Here is a 15,740-nt window from a genome sequence, read left to right as displayed (position 1 = left end):
CATTTCATATTTTTTTAAATTTAAATTTTTGTTTGTGTAACAAATTCAATTACCTTTTATTATATTAATGTCATATGTTATGTTTTAGAGTTCAAAAAAGTATTTAAATGAGGTACGAAAATAAAGTGACTGTACGATCATTAGAAGGGAATAAGCTTTAAATTTTTTAGTTTTACGCTTTATTTCGCAATGGCTGATTCTGCAGAGGGAACCTGGAAACTGGTTCCACATTAAGGGATCCTAATGTGGAAGGAAGCGTCCGTTACCCCCTTTTCGCCGAATTCTTGAGTGCGTATTGACTGAAAAAACCCAATATCACACTTTGCTTTGCTACCAGAGCGATGATATAAAAAATTTAAATATTTCTTTCCTCCGAATAGAAATTGAACCTACAACACCACGAAGGCCTCCATCTATAATTTAATAGGTATATTTATGTCTTATTTGTCTTTTCAATTAATAAAAAATATTCAATAATACATTATTTTCTATTTATATTAATTCTAAACCGATAAAAACAAAACAAAGTAAAACAAGAAAATAGCAAAGTAACAAGAGAAAAATATAGCTATTGCTTTAAACGAGCTTATTTCTTTCTTCGACAGAAACTGGGGAACGGAGTGTCTTAACACTAGGTTCCCTCTACCTACCCTACTGTGTGCGGGATACAGCGTGAAGCTGATTTTTTTTTATTATTTCTTTCTTAAATGCATTTCTAGTTATTTATATAATCTTAAGTTTTATTTTAAATATGGAAACATTTTTAGCCTTATACTACATCTATATATAGTATAAAGCTAAAAACACATTTACTATTAAGAGTGGTTTTTTTGCAGTTTATTTCAGTTCTTTATTTATAGGTTGAGTTTTTTCACTATACAGTGACAGGTATAGCCTTCATAGTATGACGTAGAACAGAGTATATTTAGATTTTGGATTAGAAAATTTCAAATATGTATATAAATGTGTACTCGAACTAACACCTCTTAGAAGCGGTTTACGTTTTCAAATCAAGGGGGTTCAAATCCCGAAATATGAAATTTTCTTTAATTTTTAAGTATTTTTCTGTTAGATGTGTGTCGTCACAATTACACAAGAAAAGTGTTTTATATGGAACGGAGTGTCAGAACACTAGGTTACATCTGCCTATGCCCTATCCTGCTATATGCAGGAAACAGCGGGAATCAAAAAAATATCCCTATTTTCATATATTGAAACATTACTTATGAAATTTGTTATTATTTTATTTTATTTTTGTTTTATTTTATTTTTATATTTACTCAAAAGATATAATACATTAAAATGCGGTAATTGAAGGAAAGATGGTTTCTGATTTAATTAACAAAGGTCCGCTCCAGGCGGATTCGAGATTCAGAAGCATGTCTTATCTAGTTACCTCTCATTTGTTCAGTTTAACAACTTATTTGCTTCTAATTACGGTATCTAATAATATTTCTTATAAGTCGTATCGAAATCCTTGTAAAATAATTTTAGGAATTCTTCAGAAGCTGTCCTTGAAATCTCTAAAGGTGGTCTTTACAATTTTTTTTTAGCTTCACGCCGTAATCCGCATGTAGTGCGGTAGTTAGAGGGAGCCTAATGTAAATACTCTCAATTCCCACTCCCCCCAAATTCAATTTCAAATTCAAAATATTCTTTATTCAAATAGACTACACACAAGCACTTTTGAATTATCAAGTCGAATGAACATATAAACAAAAAGCTACCACCGGTTCGGAAGGCAGTTCTGCCGAGAAGAGCCAGCAACTCATAATATTTAATTTCCTTCTAGTGGAAATCGAACCCATAACCTGTTGCGTTCACACTTTACAGTCAAACGCTTTACACCTCTGCACCACGGCTGTCCTGGCTGGTCTTTATTTTTTATGTTATATTAACTCAAGAGATTAATGTAACGAAGGTATATATATATATATATGTCTCTTCCAGTGGCCTGTAACAAGTTAGTACTCATTTGACCGTACATAGGCTTCAATACTGTTTAGTAATGCTTGTTTATTGAAAAAGGTAAACGTTTTTTTCGCTCGATTAGTCCTAGTGGAAATATTCAAAGAGCAAATTATGTAATATATTCGTATTTATTAAAGTTTACTAGGAGCACTTTTTTTTCAGGAGCCACAGGTGCGTGCCGGCCTCTGAGGTGAAGATAGATGTGTTTTTTTAAGGTATTCATGTCGTATCGACCTGGAAACTCTGGCACAGGAAGGCCATTCAGGAAGTTCCTTAATGTAAAGTTTTACCGATTTAGCTTCATGTACAGCATATATTATTTCCTCAAGTGGGAATCGAACCCACAATTGTCGTGTAAAGCCACACGTTTTGCCACTGCACCTCGACGACCTCGAAAAGATTTTATAACACTTTTTTTTATTATTTTATTGAAAAGCTTAAATAATTTTGATGTAGCTAGAACATTTTGTTTTTCAATATTAAAAGCTTACATATGTTAACTGCAACTATTTTACAGAAAAAATATTTCACTAAAACTAATAAAAATCGATTTACTATATTGATTTCTTCCTACATATTTGTAATATACATACTTCAAACATTTTTCCTCTATATCAACTTGTCGATTCAGAAAGCTGAAGATTTTATGCGACCGTAAAACGGAACTGCCATAACAAGACCCTATAAAATTGAGTAGTAGGAAAGTTCTTAGGAAATAATATTTTTATACGACGCTTCTTTGTTATGATTTTTTACAGACAAACAAATTGTTTACTTACATTTCGTGTGATCTTGAGGGGATCTGAAAAAGAAAAGAAAAAATGTTAAAAAGAAATAATCGAGATTTTTGTACTTAGAAATCCAAATTAAAATTACTAAATTTTCTCTATTTTAGCTTCACACTGGATCTCTCATATAGTATGATAGCAGAGAGTTTAGAAACCTGCTGTTAAGACACTTCCTTACGTTCCGCTCAATTTTCAGGAAATTAACTCGTTTCCCCAAGTGGTAATCGAACCGACAACCATCAACGGCCACACGCCTTAATGTGTACAAATAATATTTTTTACTCACGAAACTTATTCAATTCAAATTCAAAATATCCTTTATTCTAATAAACTATTAAAAGCACTTTTGAATCGTCGAATGTACATGTCAACAAAAAGCTACCACCGGTTCGGAAGGCAGTTCTGCTGAGAATTCTCATATAAGTATTCATTTTCATGAGAGAAAGACTAAGAAATCAGTTGACCTTCGGTAACAGTGTCAATGATGCTGTCCAAGGTCGTATGCAAAACTGAAAACTGTACTAAGGGCATGTTTGAAAATGTAAATTGTGGATGAATTGAAGGAGGCATGTGGAGAGGATATTGTAGAGTAGTGTTTGACACTCGTTGGGAAAGCTTTTGACACCAGCAAGAACGAATCCTTCGTAATTTTTAGTTAAATTATTTTATTTTAATTAAATAATCAAATATAAAAACCGAGAGGGAGTTAGATTCGCTTACGGAGGGTTCCGTACCGACTTCAGGATAGTAGGTCAACGGGAAGTACGACTTATAAAGGTAGACACTTACATTTGCTGGCATATGTACTCATTTAGTATTAGATTAATCGTAAAAATATGAAAAAATAATTGCTTTTTGAAGTTTTCTTCTTTATTTTTATTGTAACTGTGCCAGGATAGCCACAATATTCAATTACTATATAAAAACTATAAAAAATACATATATTTACATATATATATATATATATATATATATATATATACATATAATGTAGGTATATTCGATGCAAAATAGAAGACAGGTCAATATTTATTACCAATCTAATCCCGGAACAGTCATAAACTCCGACTGAATCAACACTTACAATACACAAACAGTATAGTCAAGTCCACTGAGAATTAGTTTTATAATAATAATCATTCAAATAAGCTTTAAATTAGATTTTTTTTTTTTTTATTTAAAACAAAAATGGCCATTTGTTTAGTTGTGTTGACCAAAAATTACCACGTTTCTCATACCCCAATTTCTGATTGAACCTAAGACCATCGTGTATATTCAATTTGTCCTATTATGATTTTCAAGATTTTTTTTTATTGATTATACTGTTTTTTTTTATTACTTCTATTTTAGAAAGTTGAAATTTCACTACGTAATAACAAAAGCTATTTGAAATTCTTATAATTACTTTAGAAGTGATTATTACTGTATTTTGAAGCTTTATTTAAATACTTTCAACCCTTTATATCCAATTCGATATTTTCATATAAGTAACTCAGCTGCAATATATGTTTTAACGATTGTAAATTTCATATAATAACTAACATTCGTTCATCAAGTAAAGTAAAAATAATCCTAAAAAAATAGTCTAATGCTTAATTTCAGTTGAACCCGCGTAGTGCCGTAGAGCAAACGTGTGTTTAGTCTACGCGGTGGTTGTGAGTTCGATTTCCACTCCAGAATTACACCACTCAACACAGTATAATAAATCGAGATTTTGACGGCATATAGCGATCGGAGTGTTTTAACACTACGTTCCCTCTGCCTATCCAGCTTCGTCCGTAATACGGCTGAAGCAGAAAAAAGACATAATTTCAGCACCCAAAGTATAAAAAGTAAAGTAACTGAAGATCTAGAACTATTAAAATCAACATCCCTGATGATGGATCACAATAAAACAATAAATTGTTTATCTGTCTATTTTGAGGAACCACCGACAGAATTATTGTTTGGCTCTATTCCAGAAATTCGTTGGAATGTCTAGTAATAACACATCACTTGATCTCCAAATGCCAATATAACACCTAAAGTAAATGAAAATTATTTATTATTTTGTTATTTTTATATTTAAATTATCATAATTAATTAGATATTATATTTAAATTCATCATGTGCTCAGTCGTGCCCCAGGGGCACACGGTGTGACTGTAAACACGACTAGTTGTAGGTTCGATTACCCGACGGAATTAAATATTTATTTAAATTTATACTTTCATTTATATTTTCATTTCTTCGTTCTGGTTCTTTTCACGAATCAACACGCAGTGCCTCGGGAATTTGTCGGGAAGTGGGGAACGTAAGTATTTTAATTAGAATGGAGTGTCCTGATACAAGGTTCCCTGGTTCCATCTGCCTACCCTGCTATGTGCGGGATACAGCAAGAAGTTGAAAACAATCTGTAATCATTTATAAACAGCCTAGAGCTAATATAAAACTATTTGGTTTAAACTACAAAAAGAATTCTCAATTTGTAACAATGAGAGTTTAATGGAAAGAAAATTTTTATAAAAAAAATTAGGACAGAATATGAACAATTACGCTTGTAAATGTTCAGTTGCTTAGTAATAAAAAAAGTTAATACAATTATGGTGTAATGGTGGAACGTCCTTGGAAATTTCTTTTTATACCTGGTTGTATTAACCGTAGATATTGTATTGGAATTAGGTATTCGTAATATCAATATTCTGTTTCTAGTAGTTCTACTTTTTTTAACCGACTTCTGTAAGAAAAGGAGGTTATCAATTCGACTGTATTTTTTTTTTATTTTTTATTTTTTTTTTAGTAGTTTTACGCTGTATCCCTTACAGATCCTGATAGGCAGAGGGAACTTAGTGTTAAGACACTCCGCTTCCCAGTTTCCGCCGAATCCCCAACGCCAGAACGAAGAATATATTTAAAAATTATATGTTTTATGCAAGTTATTTAAATAAGTTTTCTTTACATATTATTAATGGAAGAGCCGCTTAATGCAATTAAATTAATATATCATTACGGAAAGTCGGTTCTTATTGTCGAATTCATCAATTTTCTCTGGACGTTTATTAATAAGAGTTGATATTTATTAATAGCTTTTAATTTAACTGTAGTTAATTGTATATTGTATTATAAATTTATACAATGTATTGAACTATTATTTATATTTATAGTTTATTTAATATGTGTCATTTATATATTGCAATATTGTAATTTATATATTTATTAATGACATATTAAATAAACTATACATATAAATTAGGGATTATTATCCCTACATATAAAATATTTTACTATTTTCATTAACAGTATAAAATAATTTAATATTAAAACTTGGTATCATCAAGAGAGACTGGCTGTTAGAGCACTTTCCGTTGACCTAACTCGAGAAAACTTGGCACTGAGAGCGGCCTTGGCGTGTAAAAGTGTGGAAGTATTATTCTTAATTTTATAAAACGTGTGGATAAAGTTAAAATCTTATTAAATAATAAATATATCCAAATGAAAATTTTTTTTCAATTTCGCTTTAAGCTATTTGTTGCTATATTAGCTATATTATTGTAAAAGTTCATATAAAACCTATCCTAGTAGTATCTTCGTGAAAATGGAAAAAGCATGAAACCATCCTCACAAACTTGCACATTTATAATATTAGTAAGATAAACATAAATTTATGGCAATTATTTAAATAATAAATAAAATATAATTCATACTTTAATAAGAATCTCTTCTTTTAACTATTCTAAATTCACTAATTTTATTAAGTAATAGATATATTTTCGGCCAAAATTTTATCGCTTTTGTTAAAAACTATCTTTCAAACAGGAAACAAAGAGTTAAGCTAAGTCAATATGTCGTGATGATGTTGATGTTTCATATGGCGTTCCTCAAGGTTGCGTTTTGGGGCCTACGCTTTTTCTTATTTACTTCTAAATATGCTCTGTAATATACAACTTAGAAACGTGATAGTTTTTTCGTACGCTGATGATACAGCTGTTGTTTTTACTGGTAACTCTTGGCTTGATGTTCAACTTACTGGTGGACAAGGCTTAGTAAAATTATATTACTGAAACAAACTTTATATATTTTAACCCATAAATGATCTTAATATTAAAATACATCTCTGTGTTGATGGAAGGAATTTAAATTGCAATTATCTTAATTTACCTAATTTACCTAGTTAATAGAAAAAATATTTGCATTGCTTATTTGATTTTTTAATTTAAATAATGTATATTTCTCGCTACTATATAATCCATATAAACAATCATAAATATAAACTTTTGACCTTTTCGATATCATAATAATATCTTATTAGAAGTACTAACTGAAGATATTGAAATTGAGTAAATATTATTATTTAGTAAACAAGGCGGTGAACGCTTTCTAATAAAATGGAAATCAAAAGGTCGTCCATTTGTATACAATTAAAATTAAAAGAATACAGAAACATTATTATAAAATGACAAATAACATTTTTTTTTATTTTTTAAATGAATATTATGAAAGATATATTTTATGAAGAATTACATTATATAAAATTGTTTCATGTAAGTGACTTTTTATTTTTTTAACTTGTCGTCGTCCTTTGCTCTATGAGAGAGATTTAAAATATAAATATTAATGTAAAATCAAAAACATCTTTCTTAAGGCTACTATAATTGTAAGTAATTATTTTCTAAAATTTTTATATAAATTATTATTACGCGCTTTTGTTAAAAGATAAACTATCTATAACAAAAATAAAGTAAACTAACGAGGGAATATAATAATTATCTACGGCCAAGAAGCGATAAACTTGTGTCATTGGTTATTATATCATTTGTATAAACAATTACTTTACACAAAATTAATATTATATACCTACTATATAAATTATTACATAAAAGATTAAATAAAAAAAATTAAACCAGCTTCGCACTGTATCCCGCACACAGTAGTCTAGGCAGATCGAACCTAGTGTTCAGACACTCCCTTCCGCACTTTCCGCCCAATTATTCAAGGCATTGCTTGTTGAGTTGCGGAACTCAACGCCGTGCCTTTGCCAGAAGAACCAGAGCGAAGAAATGAAAATATTAATAAATCATAATTCATTGCCTCGAGTGAAGATCGAAACCACAACCGTCGCGTTACGTCCTGGTATTAAAAATACATATAATACATTTCCCTTATCCAAACTTTAAAGAAATGTAACATCCATTGCTTATTTATCTCTAAAATATCTTCACAAGACTACAACAACGCGAGTAATACATAGCACAATGCAAGGCCAAGTTTATTGTCTCTGCTAACACATAACGTGAGGTCATTGTCGATAGTAGACACCTATAAGTGGACAATCTCACTAAACGATAAAACGTCGACCTCGTACTCCGTAGACATCTATAGAGGCAGCCGTATAGAACATTAGTCTGTCTGAACGAAATGATATTATTCGTATTTAAGGTTAGGTTAGTCTAGGTTCCCTCTGCCTACCCTGCTGCGGGATACAGCGTGATGCTAAAAAAGCTAAGCTAATTTTAAACCTGCATTTGTTTTTAAATTCAATTTGGAGGAAATGTATGCTGATATACATTTCCTCCGAGTTGAATTAGACTAATACATAATTTCCGAATTTGATTAGGCTAAATGAGACATTGACAGTGTCTGTACCAATCCTTTGAATTTTTTGTATAGATAAAATTTTGTGGACGATTTATGGTTCAAGTTTTAAAAAGTAATTTTCAAATATCATTATATTATGTAAAATAAAATCTTATAATCAAAAATATAAAGTAAATATTTAACAAATTCCCAAAAATAACAGCTCTAACATGTTATAACAAGTACAAAACGTAAACAACATAAATATATAACATATAACAGATTTGACTAATTGAAGTGACAGCCACTGATACGACAAGCTTTACATGTCTAGAGCAGACTGTCCTTGTCAATTTTACACTCTATATTAACATTTGTATACGATTATATATGAAATACACGTGTATTTTGTCCTTTCACTTAAAAATCGTATTGTTTTTTTACAGCTTCGTAGCAGGGTAGACAGAGGTAGCCTATAGTGTTAGGACAATTCGCTCCTCATTTTCTTTCGAATTCCGGAGGCACTGCGTGCTGGGTGGCGTAACCCAAAGCCGCGCTTTGCCTCGTTACCAGAGCGAAGAAATGAGAATATTATAATAAATATTTAATTTCCTCAAATGGGATTCGAACACTGTGACATTAACAACCGTACGATGCCCCTGCGCCACTGACCGATTTCTATTTTAAATATTTTAATGTATAAAGAGGATATAAAAATATTTTTGTAATAAAAATATTAAAATACATAGTTAGTTTAATAACATTATTTATTATTAATTATAGAAAAAAGTGTAATAAGCGTTACTATTTCTGCTTTTTTTTCATCTATGTCCAGTAAGCCGTAACATGTTATGGCCAATTTAATGGGTGTCTTTATGACGGGCCTGAGTTACTTATATACTTATATATGGTGCTAATCCCATTGCGAACACTATGAAGTTGCTTTCAATTGCGAAAAGTCTATTTAATTGTTATAAAGCTTTTACAATTTATTTTATATAAAAATTATATTCTATTGAGAGGCCCTCGTGGCGAAGAGGCACAAGACTTCATTTTAACCGCAATTAGACTCTATTTCATAAATATTTCAGTCTTCAATTCAATGAGAAAACTAACTATTTTAAATTTATTGAATTTTCTTTCTGTAGTGAAAATATTTTTTATTATTAATTATATTCATTCAATACAATATAAATAAAATAAATTAGTAAATCAGGCAGAGGGAGCCTAGTGTTAAGACACTCGCTCACCGTGTTCCGCCGAATTCCAAAGTTGAGTAGCGGTACTAAACGCCGTGCTTTACTTCGACACCAGATGGAAAAAATAAAAATATTTAATATTTCAATCGAACCCAAGTAGATATTATTCATAATATATAATTTTAATAAGTTTTAATAAAAAAAAATACATACATAATTTTCATACATTTCATAAATAAAAAGCTGCATGCTTTTCTATAACTATTACATGTACCTACGGAGTTATTTATAGAGTCGTCTAATCAAGTGTTTATTCTCCACCGCTTCCTGGGAGATAATGGGATGGCCTCATGTTCTACTGTAGATACGACAAAATGGATGATTTTCTTGAGCTTGCCTTATACAGAAGAACAAAGATTTAGTGATTATACAGGTGGAAGAGGCAGCGCTTCTTTTATTGAAACTGCATATAGGGTAATATATTTCAAACCCACACCTAAGAAATTAATCAAGGTACCTCAACAGTTTGGACGTAGGATTTTTTTTCATTTCACGATTTTTATCCATACCTATATTTCGTGTGACGCACACATACGTGTGCGACGTTTCCGATTTGACAGGTAAGTGTGTGCGTGTCTATGTTATACTATACAAATGGCGTTTTATTTTAAAACGATAATTTTATTATTTATTTTGTTTGAAAAAATAACTTTTTTATTTTTGGGAATTATTTTTCCGAATTATATTAGGCTTTTATAGAGTAGTTAAAACTGTGGTTTCATTTTAAGTGGTGCTGACAATTCCACCCTGTATATGCTCGTTAAAATAGTGACGCAGGGGCGCAAGCGTGAGACAGGCTGTAGGTTCGATTTTCACTCGAGGAAATGAAATACTTAAAGTTTTCATCACTCTCACTCACTCTGGTATTCGATTCGCAATGCCCCAGTATTCGACGGAAAATGGAGGACGGAGGGTCCTCATAATAGCCTCTGCCTTCTTTACTGCGGGACACAGCGTGAAGCAAAAAAAAACATTATTGGGTATTGTATTCTCTTCTTTTTATTATATTTGAATATTTGAGCAAATTCGTACCAAAATAAGTAAATTTATTTCTATTGAAGACACAGACAAAAGGATACTCAACATTCAGTTTAAAATTTTGAGAATTTTTATGAAACTTTGCATAGAAATCAATATAGAATTTTCGAACTATACTCATGAAAATTTTCCTTTTCAAATAGATTGTAGGCAGAATAAAAAGCAAATATATTTTTTTCACAATATTTTTTCATCAGATTGTTTCAAATATTTTAAGCAAAAAAGTATATAATAAAATACATATATTACAACCTACCTATTACTCAAAAAATATGCTAATATACACGCTGTTAAATATGTAACACCTTTCCAAACATCAAAGGTTCGTATTCTACCTGAAAAAAAACCTTTGAAATATCTCCTTTGTTGAGGGAATGTCTAATTCTTTTACTATAAAAAATAATTCCACAGTAATGACGGCTTAGTTTAATTTTTTCAATAGAGAGAAGAGAGGGAGGAAGTTAGGAAGTGTCGTTCCAAAATATTGGTATCTATGAGGATAACGGGGCGTTCACACTAGATATTTGAGGTTTGAATACAAGCACGAGACGATTTTTTAATATTTTTTTTTCACTTTCACGCTGTATCCTGCTTTATGCATAATTAATGAGGCATTGCGTGTTAATTGGCGAACCTCAAATCCGCGCTTTCGCCCTGTTAACAAAGCAAAGAAAAAAAACAAATAATAATACATTTATTTATCTGAGTAGGAATCGAACTCACAACTGTCGCGTTAACAGTCGCTTGAGCCACTGCGCCTCAATTTTATTCTGATAACTACTTTTATACGTAGTTTGAATAAGCACATATGAATTTGAATTTGGCAAACATGTATATTTAATATTTTTATGCAAATCTGTATACGAAAACAAAGCATCGTGCTGCCCATACTAAATATGGTACCTTATATATTTATAGTACCATTACTCGGGCTACTAAAATACGCATAATATATTAACTAGCAATAATATGTTTTATCGATATGTCTAACCAAACGTGGTAATGTATTACAATTTAGCCTGTGGGCATTTTTCCACTAATTATAATTCAGGTTAAAGCTTTAGCTGGTCAATTGTAGCTGGAGTTTGCCATTCAACATGTATTAAAAGAAAATACCGCTTCATTTTTTTCCTCCATAGATAGGCAGAGGAATCCTAGTGTTGAGACACTCTGTTCTCTACGGTTGGCTTAATTTTTGAGAGCGTGCCTTTATTATTGGAAAATGCGTGAAAATGCCTGTAACATATAAAAATCTATATATATGTTATTATTTATACGTCATTCTATATAAGTATATATATTTATATGACAGAGTAAACTAATTAGTACTCCAGAGGAGAGTATGTAAACAACTCGACAAGTACTGAAATATACCAATTGCTCGTTACATCGTAACTAAATACCAAATGACCTATACATATCGAATAACATATAAATGAAATATACACACATACATAAAAATAAATATTTAAGGATTAAAATAATGGTTTTACTTGACTTTATTCAAAAAAGTAAATATTTTGTATGAAATATAACTTTGTGCTGTTTTTATCTATGATATATGAAGAGGTTGATGACAGAGGATGAGGCAGAGGTATGTAGAGACCGTAGCGTTTGGCTCTCCGTTCTCTCTACCCTGCTAGGGATACACCGTGAAACTAAGATAAGTTAAGTTATATATGTACTAACAATTGCACTGCTCGAATTCTTTCCTGTATTCGTATTGTAAGTTCTCACTTCGTGCTAAATTTCTTAACTGGAGGACCACGGGAACTATTCCATAGATTTTGATTACGCAAAGAATTTCTTTTAATTGTGTTTTTCTTTCCAAAATTTATTTTTCTTTCTTTCTTAATTTTTATAATGGTTTTCTCAATCTTCAAAGGCACAGACAGACGCTGTACCACCTTTACTAATATTTGGCACAAATATAATTTAAAGTTATAATTACATAAAATATATCGACATGAACACACATACAGTAAAAGTTAACTTGCACGTTCACGTTTGAACTTTATTTAAAGTAAATAAACCTAAACAAACAATTCTTTACAGCCGACAGCAATATTGTTATAATTAATGCTTTTCCTTTTCAAAAGTTGCTATTTAAACAAGAATAATTTACAGTTATTTATTACCAAAGTAATATAAAAATTAATATATTATAAATGTTTATAAAATATAAATAAATCAAATAAAAAAATATCCCGCACACTGCAGGGTACGCAGAGGGAATCTAGTGTTAAGACACTCCGTTCCCCAATTTCTGCCGATTTCTGGAGACATTGCGTGTTGAGTAGCAGAACTTAACGCCGCGCTTTGCCTCGACACCAGAGCGAAGAAATGGAAATATAAACGTAAATAAATATTTCACTTCCTCGAGTGGGGATCGAACCCACAACCGTCGCGTTACAGTCACACCCTTGTGCCGCAGCGCCATGACGGTCTCAATTTGTTATATATTTTCTTCTGTAATCATACTCTAATTGTATTGAAGATATATATATATATATATATATTGAAGATATATATATATATATATATATATATATATATATATATATATCTTCAAGTAAAATATATCTTCTAGCCAGGGGTCCACATTATGTAGATATGAACAACATAACCCATGAGATTACTTACATCCCATTTACTCCACACACCACTCCTTCAATAAGTTCCAAAATATGCAAAAACTTCACTGAAACTTTAAAAAAGCATTTCTCACACAAATCTTACATTTTAGTGTATGTAATAAAGTTTTAGTTATTTCACTATATTTTATTAACTTTAGGTTTTCGTCAAACGGTAACCTTAACCACGAGGTGCATACGTCCGTCCGCTAAAGCAGCCGAGTTTGTACTGAAGAATAGATTGGCATTTCGCTGTAGTTTCAGTTGTGTTTTTTGAAAAGTTTATCTTTTTTTTTAAATGAACTATCTTTTTATATCTTAAATATAAGAAAAATATTGCTATACAGTATAGGAAATGGAATGGTAAATTGTAATGCAATTGTAATTAATTGTTTCCATATGAAGATTTTTTCCCCCCCTTCTTTGATGTTCGAGCCTTTGATGCAACAACCTATATTTACAAATATTTTTTTTCTGCTTCACACTTATACAGCATTGAGCAGAATGGATGGAGCTTAGTGTTAAGACACTCCGCTCCCCACTTTTTTATCTGCCGAATTGGAACTCTATCCCGCCTTTTACCTCGACGCCAGAGGGAAAAAAAATAAAATATTAAAAATTTCCTCGAGCAGGACTCGAACCTACAACCTGTCGCGTTTATAGTCACACGTACATACATACACATACATACATATATTACATGTTATACTTTCAATGCTCTATTCTACATCAGAAACAATGATCATTTACCATTAATGAGATGTAGCCATTTTCTATACCATTTGCAACGTAAATGCTTGTGCTTTTTAAATAACTGTTATAATATTTACGTTTTACGATTTTTTTTTATTTAATAATTTTATAGAGGCCGTCGTTACGTAGCGGCACAGTGTCTGACTGTAAATGGGGGTTGTGGGTTAGATACCCCACTTGGGACAATTCGATTATTGGATAGAAAATAGAGAACGGAATATCTGGACAATACGTTTCCACCAGAACCATTTTCGAATATATTTGAAGATAAATAAGAATAATATAAGATATTTATACTAGTATTAAATACGTTAACAAGAAATATACATGAACTTCGTCTTAATAGTGATAAGAGCAACTCGTCACTGTGATTAGTTAACGCTTTTATTATTATTTCGCTTTTATTGAAATTTGAACACATGTTTATTTTCGTAATCTGGACTAAGAAGGGATTTTGAAAAATTGTAACCCTAAAGGCATGAAATAGGGGTTGAAAGTTTGTATGGATATTTTTTAAATCGACACAGATTTTTATAAAATTTGAAATTCACTCTTAAAAATATTTAATTGAACACGCATTTCATGTTTTTTTTAAAATTGACTATTTAAAATGAAAATAACTACATAAATATTCCTATAGTACAAGCGAGCGAAGCCGCCCAGGTCCGCTAGTTTTAAATAAACAAAAAGCTAAATAAATATCTTACAATAGTAATTTCTCCCAGTATTGTACTTTTTGGGGTTAGTTAGTACAGCATTTTCAAGTGTCAGATACAAACAGATACTTCGTCTACATTATTTGAGGACTTTATTATTGACATGGAGGAGCTCTCCGGATCAAGAGCACTCGAGCCCGACGACCCCAAGGACAGCCGTAAGTTAATGACGACGCGTTTTTTAAGACCCTTCTGGAGAAAAAAATCCGTTATCATCACCCTGGCCATTGGATCGCTTCTTCGTGATACAAGTGCTCCCAAACTTGTTAACTGGAAACTTGACGTGACGATTTTATAATAACTTTAGCTGTCTTTGATGTTTCATATTTTATATTCTCTGAGATATAGATATATTGGTACTGGTGACTGTAACGTGACGGTTGTGTGTTCGATCCCCACTCGAGGAATTGAAATATTTATTTATTTTTATTTTTTAATTTCTTCGCTCCGGTGTCGTCAATGCCAGGCTTTCTGTTATTTTAGTAATTCACGCTGTATTCTGCACATAGTAGCAAAAGGCAATTATAAAGACATTAAGACATTGCCTCGTTACCAGAACTAGAAAATGAAAATAAATATTATTACTATTAAATATTTCATTTCTCTAAGTAGGAATCGAACCTACGGCAGCTTAAAGTCATACGCTCGTGCCTCTACGATACGAAAGTCTTTGTTTTTTTTCTATATACTAAGAAAGAAGAGCAAGTGCCAGCAGATTATAAAAAAAATGTGACAATTATAACATTTTTGGCATAAAATAAATAAAAAAAACATATACTAAACGTAATTTAATTACAATTAAACATACACTAATTATAATTCCTTTTTGTTTGCCACAATTTCGTCTGTTTTCTATCGTTCAACCATTTATCTGTTGAATTTCAGAAGACGTATTCCCACATCCGACGTGAAAAAGATGGATTGCCAGCGTGAAAAACGTATAGTGCTGAACTTTGTACCTGGTGGATCTTTTGTCTGTTTGATGTAGAGCAATCGTTGTTACTAGTAGAGTACAAAAACTGAAGTTTA

At 31.1% G+C, this 15,740-nt stretch overlaps 1 protein-coding gene across 10 annotated transcripts in view; it reads right to left on the bottom strand.

Annotated features, from left to right (window-relative positions):
• Positions 1-15,740, bottom strand: part of Dh44-R2 (Diuretic hormone 44 receptor 2) — a 166,282-nt gene that overhangs the window by 70,806 nt on the left and 79,736 nt on the right. For 6 of the 10 annotated variants that reach the window (XM_085197033.1, XM_085197032.1, XM_085197037.1 and 3 more), the window contains one exon: positions 2,751-2,773. The gene's annotated coding sequence lies outside the window, so the exon portion shown is untranslated. Of the gene's footprint in view, positions 1-2,750; positions 2,774-13,252; positions 13,474-15,740 lie in introns of those variants that run through there. The other 4 variants (XM_085197031.1, XM_085197036.1, XM_085197039.1 and 1 more) reach the window with 3 other exon arrangements.

The sequence above is a fragment of the Heliconius melpomene genome, chromosome 14, assembly GCF_056956725.1.
Source record: "Heliconius melpomene rosina isolate 202511_hmr_F chromosome 14, ASM5695672v1, whole genome shotgun sequence".
Lineage (NCBI taxonomy): Eukaryota > Metazoa > Arthropoda > Insecta > Lepidoptera > Nymphalidae > Heliconius > Heliconius melpomene.
This window is presented reverse-complemented; position numbering and strand designations above follow the sequence as displayed.